A 7,902-nucleotide genomic window follows, 5' to 3' on the forward strand; every position below is an offset into this window, starting at 1 on the left:
GCGCAACACTGCAATCAGAGAACACGAGCACAACGTCAACTGCACAAGCGTTCATAATAAAAGTCCGAAAGGAGCCGTTGAATTAGTTTTTCCTTGGACTAGTATGAAAGTCCTAATATACGAAAAATATTTATAAATACTTATATAACATTTATTTATTTATCTATTTATTTATATAGGATAAAGGAAGCGAGATAAAAAAAATTTTTGATGTACAATCTGTTTTGAAATTATTTATTTATTTATTTTTCCTTTTATTTTTGCATATATATTTTTTTATTTAAATTGTTGATAAAAAAAATTGTTTATGTTCGATGACATGGCTGTTTACTTGTCTAGGGCTATTCTGGATTTTTCTGGATATCTGCTGGACCATATATATGATGCACTCATCCATAGTCTTAAAAATGACTATAAACGTAGATGTGGTATTTCTAGATACACTTGTATTACAACATACATGTAAAAATCATATTGATAGCTAATAAAAATTCACATACTGCATGGATTTATTTGTTGGATTTTATTTTTGAACTTGCAACATGTCATTCTCTTTAATTAATGCAATTGAGGTGGTTGCATAAACTATATACATATTAATCTGCATAATCATATTTAAAAATACATGTGCCTCGCAAATCATTAATATATAGACGGTTGGTTTATTTATATTACAAAAATGTCCCATATTAAAAAAAAAAAAAAAAAAAACGTTTTATTTTGCCACTTCCGGTTGTTGTTGTTGTTTTTCGTTGCTTGTTGCTGCCATTGGAGCTGTTCTTGAATGCAGCATCTATGCAGCGTTGAGGTCTCTCAGGAGACTATATGCCTATTAACCCCGGTTTGCATGAGTGAATTATCTAAGGCAGGGGTGTCAAACTCATTTTGGGTCGCGGGCCTGATTGGACCAAGCGACACTGCTTGGGGGCTGAAGTTTATATTTATAAATTATATATACTGTGCGTGTGTGTATATATATATATATATATATATATATATATATATATATATATATATATATATATAATATTTAACTTTGTTTAAATAACTTTTAAAATTATTAATTATCTTTAACAAAATTGTATCATATATTTTCATATTTTATCAACTTTGTACACAAAACATTTCGACATGACTGACAGCAACATGTATAAAATCACATATTCATTGAGCCCCTCCGAGTAATTCAGTAAGTTCATTCACTGAAGGATTCGTCAAACTGATTCAAAAAGAGAACTCGTGAGCTGGTGAATCACTGTTTTAAGCACCGGCTCATAACAGTCATGGGTGCTTTCACACTGGCAGTTTAGTCCGAAAAGAGCACGGTTCTGCTTGAAAAGCTGGTAAAGTGAAAGCTGTCATGCGGACCGCAAAGCGCACCGCGGTACCGAACCCGAGACTACCTGTAAGAGGAAATTTGGTTGCACTGGGACGGTGGCGTGTTTCGCATGAGTGAGAAAACAACCAGTACTTGGGTCCGCACTTGTACAGGAAGTAAAATGACTTGCGCATGCGTTTTGCCGATTTAAGCATGATGACATCATCAGTTGGACAAAAACAAACACACGTGCATCTTGAGTGGCAGGGGAATGCTGCGGGACCAAAAAAAAGGTAAGGCGCCTTTTATATATGTGAGTGAGCGTACAACCAGCTGTGTCCTCAAAACAGGTCTTTTGTGAGCATCAGATAAAATCTCCTTCCCCTGGACATGGACAACTGCTGAATTACAGCATGCGAAGCACAGAGGCGCAAGTGTCGTTCACTCTGGTGTGCATAATGACACATAAACACAAATATAGGGACCCGCGTTGTGCTTTCCATCATGATGACGTAAAGCACCGGGATTCGACAGAATGTACATGAGTCTGAAACCAGACCAACACTGCGGGGTCGCCGGGAACAATCATGCTCGGATTCGTGCCCAGTGTGAAAACCACCTTAGTCATGAATCTTGACTAAACCAGCCACCGTGTTTGTTGTTGTGTACAGCCAGCGAACACAACGCAGTTGAAAGGCGCGCTGTTTTGCTGTTATTTCACGGTGCATAACTTGGGTGAAATATAATTTCTATTTAATATGCTATTTTCATAGCTAACACTATGGGGGGAATACGACTTTTACACCCACCGGACACACTGGCTGTTAATGCCCAATTTCATCAGCCACTTTGATTTTTTTATTTTTTTTTTATTTTTTTATTTTTATTTTTTACCAGCTCCTTTGGTTATTCATAAAAAAATAAATAAAATAAAAAAATCACTTCTGAAACTGTAGTGAATTATGATGACACACAGGACAGTTCATTAATGTCGCTGCATGTCATTTGCTTTGTATGGTTATGTAGGCCTATTCAGCCACAGATTTACAATGCAATGCCAACTGCTCCATGGAAATCAAGCGAACTAAACTTTTCTTTCGTCTCTTCTTTAAAATATAATCAAGCGTGTTTCTTCAAACGTCTGACAGCATTTCTTGTCACATGTCACTCCAAGATTCGTATAAGAAATAACCCACCACTGCACATAAACTCTGAACAAAAAGAAAAACACGGAATTTACTAATTTCATTCATCACAAATACACACACAATTAGTTGAAGGGAATCAAGCAATAATATTTACAAGAAAAAGAGAGAACCACTCACTCTTTGGCTTGGAGCTTTAGCCTCAAACCATCTAAAACCGAACATAAACACCAAGAAACTGAAACCTGCTTAAAATGAATAATAGATAAATGGGACGAAAACAGTGCAACAGTTATTACATCTAATATTTATCCTTGGACCCAAGGGTGTAGCAGCCACTGGGGACGTGGGGGATTTTTGTTCCCCAGCACTTTTCCAAGCTAAACCCATACCGAGTCCAAATGGTGAATATGTATACAGTATTCTTTGCGTTTTGTTACTTTGGGCTGACTGAGCGACCATCCAGCCAATCACAGGTGAGTTTCATGAGCTGAAACAACCCTTACTAACAGGTAGTCAGTCAGACAGTCTGATCAACACGGCTCCGTTCATTTCTACAAAGTTGCTTTCAACAATGCTCATTTATCCTTGTTTTTTATCTGCATTGATGTTGATCTAAATTAATAATCTAGAGATGAGGAACACACAAATGAGAGTTATTTGTCGGCATATAATTTCTGATTGGCAGCATTTTGTGAAATGCACTGCAGAAAAACAAAGGACAATCCTTCTTTTAAGCACACATTGTAAGTGGAGTTTATATCAGTGCACAAGTCTTCATTAAGATATTATTTTTACATTATGTTTGTGAGGCAATAGTTTGATCGGTTGTTTTTGCCAATTCAAGCAGATTACTAGATCTGTGTTAAAATGTAAAGCTATTTTTAACATCAGCTCCTGTTTTTTACCTCTATGTTGGTGTGCAGTCGACAAACTGGGGGAAAAAAGATAGATCTGCTGTGTTCTTAGAACACAGGCACTTTAATGAAGTGAATAGATATGCAGACATGCTTTTTTATTCATGAAAATATACGGACGTCATTGAAACTCATAATTATTATAAGACATGCTCAGCAGCTCACAAACTGTTGGGAAATTATAGATTTGATTTGTTCTTATAATGCATAAAACCTCTACTGAAGTCTCTTTGTAGATCTGTAGAATTTAAAGGATTCAATTTTTCTTTTGATCATTGATTCAGTGACTAACTCATTTCACACAAAACACTCATTTGTCACCACCTTCTGGCATCACCAGAAATGGTCACTTAATCATTAAATGGATCTGAACAAATTTTGGTGAGTGTAGTCAAAACACTCGAGCCACTTGGATACATTTAAATCCCACAATGTACAAGCACAGAATAAAAAATTAAATTGTGCACATGCACAATTGTCATAATAATTTATTCAGGACCAGCTTGTGCTCAGTCTTTAATTGTCATGTGTGAAACAGAATCAAGTTGTCCTTTATTTTTGCAGCTAATTTTGCTAAATTTTGCAATTATTTTTGCAATACTAGAATCTTTAAAATACTACAAATATTAAAAATAATACGTATATATTAATATAATACTTATACTTGTATATGAATATATACTGTAATATATAAATACTGCACTGTAAGTGTTGAACATCATATCAATTAATGAACCCACAAATTTAAATGTTTATCTGTTCTGCTGTTGCTAATAAAATAATAGTATGAATACTATGAAGGTAAAATTGTGCCTAAATGATTTGCATGTGCAGAGTAAGATTTGTAAAAGCATAAATGAAGTTACAAGCGTGACAGAAAAATTTGCATGCACAGAGTAAGATTTGTTAAAGCGTAAATCAAATGGCAAGCATAAAAATTAATTTGGAAATTCGTTTATGGAAATAAACACAATGTGGTCTTTATATTTTGTATTTTAGATTATTTCTCTTAATAGTGAATGATCTGTTACATCATTAATTCATTTTTGATATATTCTTTAAAACTTATATCCTGAATTTACCCTCTGAAAACAGAATTTACTCTTACAATCCTATAGGTGGCAGTATTGACTAGGCATATGTGTTGTCTTTTCTGATCCATATTGCGGGACTGGATCCCTTCAAGCAACACTTACTCATCAATTACATATGCCTTAAAGGAAACGTTCACCCAAAAATGAACATTCGCTCATCATTTGCTCACCCTCATGCCATCCCAGATGTGTATGACTTTCTTTCTTCTGCTGAACACAAATTAAGATTTTTAGAATGTTATCTCAGCTCTGTAGGTCCATGCAATGCAAGTGAATGGTGATCAAAACTTTGAAGCTCCAAAAAGCACATATAGGCAGCATAAAAGAAACCTATATGACTCCAGTGGTTTAATCCATGTCTTCAGAAGCTTTATGATAGGTGTGGGTGAGAAACAGATACATATTTAAAGGAAGATTCCAGGTTCAATACAAGTGAAGCTCAATTCAAAGCATTTGTGGCATAATGTTGATTACCACAAAAATTAATTTACACTCGTCCCTCCTTTTCTTTTATTTAAAAAAAAGAAAAGAAAAAAGAAGCAAATATTGTGGTTACAGTGAGGCACTTACAATGGAAGTGAATGGGGCCAGTCTTTGGAGGGTTTAAAGGCAGAAATTTGAAGTGTATAATTATATAAAAGCACACATTAATTCTTCTGTTAAAACTCATGTATTATTTGAGCTGTAAAGTTGTTTAAATTATAATTTTTACAGTCATTTTAGGGTTTTAGGGTTTGTTGGCATTGCATTGCATTGGCAACAAAGTTGTAACATTGACTATAACTTTACACAGAAAAGGTCAGTACGTTTTTATTACAACCCCAATTCCAAAATAGTTGGGACACTATGAAAAATGCTAATAAAAACAAAAAGGAGTGATTTGTATATTATATTCACTCTGTGCTATATTGAAAGCACTACAACTGCACATAATATGATGTTCCCTTACGACTCAGTACACTTGACATTGCGTTTATTAACGCATAAGGGGAATGCCTTGTTACACAAGCTAGTTGAAACCTCTCTACAATAACGGCAATATTCTAATATTGGCTATGGTGTTTGAGCCCCGAAACTGTCCGCTATAAAAACAGGTGCACGAACACCATTTCCTCAGAATTTCTTCAAGACAGCGATCATCTCTTGTCTAGAAGCCCTCTAACTTCGCAGTCGTTATACACGAGTCAGCGGGTGGAATCTTCACGGGAAGACTTTCTGCTCCCCTGCAGTGCTCCGGCAAACATCACACTGCCTCGCTGCTTGATGCTTCACAGGTGAATGGGCCTCAGCATCCTGATTCCCCGCAGCGCTTCGGCAGGTTTTGTGTATCCTTACAATGCAGTTGTATATTGTGTATTGTATATTGTGTGAAATAAATATAAATATATATTTATTTATATATCTAAAAGAGTCACTCACTTGTTCGTGTCTTTTTTAAAGATGTCGTTCCGTAAGTGTTCCTTCTTCAAGAGGCACATCCCGCCATTAGATCAGCATGAGCGCTCATGGAGACAGACTGTCCTCACTGCGAGGGCATGGGTCTCAAGACACTTTGCTCGCGAATCGCCCTCATTCTGAGGGACGATTCAGCCTCACGTACCCTCCCACCTGCCTCTTCTGTGATACCCGAGGATTCACATGACGAGGCACTGCAGGGCTGTGAGGTCGAGCAGGATGAATTTGAAGTGGTCCTCGTGCTGGCTCACAGCCCGTGAGCCCCTCAGTCTGCACGAAGCGCATGTGTTCCGATACGCTATGTGCGAGACGAGCTCCGACCCTCTGAAAGAGCAGTGGTTCTGACGCTGGGGATCAAGAGACATTCAAAGAGCTCCGCACCGCTACAGACTTAGCGCTGCTTGCAACGAAAGTCACTGCGCAGGCAAATCCATGGGCATCCTGGCAGTTCTGGATCGAAATATATGGCTGACCCTCACAGAAATGAGTAATAGGGAAAAAGCCACTCTGTTGGATGCTCCATTGTCTCCAGCTGGCCTCTTTGGCGGCTCTGTGAATAAGTTTGCTGAGCGTTACGTCACGACTCAGCAACAGTCACAGGCTATGAGACACTTTATGCCCAAACGGAGTACATCACAGCTGGTTCGCCCTCGCTCTGTTTTGAGCCAGTGCCTGACTAAAAGCCCCATACCTGCAGCCTCAGCGCTGGCGCCTGCCGCCTGCCGCCACCGAGCCACCAGACAGAAGCAGCTGTATCAGTACCCTCCTTGTGCCGGCGAAAAAAAACCCCCATACAGCAAAAATGCTCCTGATGGGCACAGCCCTTTGAATTAGAAAGCAGAGCCCGCGGTTCCCTCCGGGTCTGCTCCAAAGAAGGCTCGATTGGAGATACTAAACACTGTTCCCCATCTCTCCACTGCTGTTTGTCGGGAAAGGAATATTGTTGTTCACAATATTGTTCAAAATGTTGTTTCTATGACTTGCACTCAAATAAATGCAATAAAAAAAGCAATGAATGCAAAAAAGAATACAGCTCTCATTGCAAATGCACAAGATGCTCACACATTCTCAATAAAGAGCCCTTTTCTTCTTCAAAGCACACACATTTTGCGCAACAACTTCCCAATATAAAAAATAGCTTAACATATTTAACACAGATCTAGTAATCTGCTTAAATTGGCAAAAACATTCGATTAAACTATTACCTCACAAACATACTGTAAACCACTTCCCAATACGGTGAGCAAACCAAATTGCCCTCTGTCCCATTATGCGGACGCATGGTGAGCCCTAACAGGTATTTCAGAAAGGGTGCAAAAAACGATCGAACATGGTTATATGATCCAATTTGCATGCCGGCCACCCCGTTTCAACAGCGTTCTGTCTTCCATGGTTTCGTCCGAAGACACGCCAGTGTTACGAGCCGAAATACACAATCTCCTTGTGAAAAGCACGACAGAGGTTGTGCCAAATTGTCAAGTCCAAAAAGGGTTTTACAGCTGTTATTTTCTTGTCCCAAAGAAGGACAGCGGGCTCCGGCTGATCCTGGATCTGAGACATTTGAATCACACACTCATCAATGCGGTTCTCTCCCCTCTGAAACTGAGCAGTGTGCACATCTTGAACTTCCTCGATGACTGGCTGTTACTGGCACAATCAGAGGCTCTGTTATGCCAGCACAGAGACTTACTGCTTGAACATCTAAACAGCTTGGGCCTCAGTGTGAACTGGGCGAAGAGCACGCTCTCCCCCAGCCAAAAAAAATCCTTTTTGGGAGTCCGCCTCGACTCCATGAGCGGGCATGCGCACCCGAGCGTGTTCAGGCCATTCTACAGTGTCTGTCTCAGTTCAAACTGGGGAGAAAACTTCCACTGAAGCTGTTTTCAAAAAGCATTGGGATTTATGGTGGCAGTATCCTGCCTTTTACTAGCGAGGTGTCGCACTGGGGCAGGTTGTCAGGTGGAAAGTGGTGA

At 38.8% G+C, this 7,902-nt stretch overlaps 1 long non-coding RNA gene across 1 annotated transcript; it reads right to left on the bottom strand.

The window, feature by feature from the left end:
• Positions 1 to 5,350: 5,350 nt before the first annotated feature.
• LOC127418311 (uncharacterized) lies at positions 5,351 to 7,605 on the bottom strand. Its single transcript, XR_007893405.1, has 2 exons — positions 5,894 to 7,605; positions 5,351 to 5,804 (listed from the first exon to the last, which is right to left on the bottom strand). It is a non-coding gene; the product is annotated as an uncharacterized LOC127418311 (long non-coding RNA).
• Between the last annotated feature and the right edge of the window lie 297 nt (positions 7,606 to 7,902).

This window comes from Myxocyprinus asiaticus, chromosome 27, assembly GCF_019703515.2.
Source record: "Myxocyprinus asiaticus isolate MX2 ecotype Aquarium Trade chromosome 27, UBuf_Myxa_2, whole genome shotgun sequence".
NCBI lineage: Eukaryota > Metazoa > Chordata > Actinopteri > Cypriniformes > Catostomidae > Myxocyprinus > Myxocyprinus asiaticus.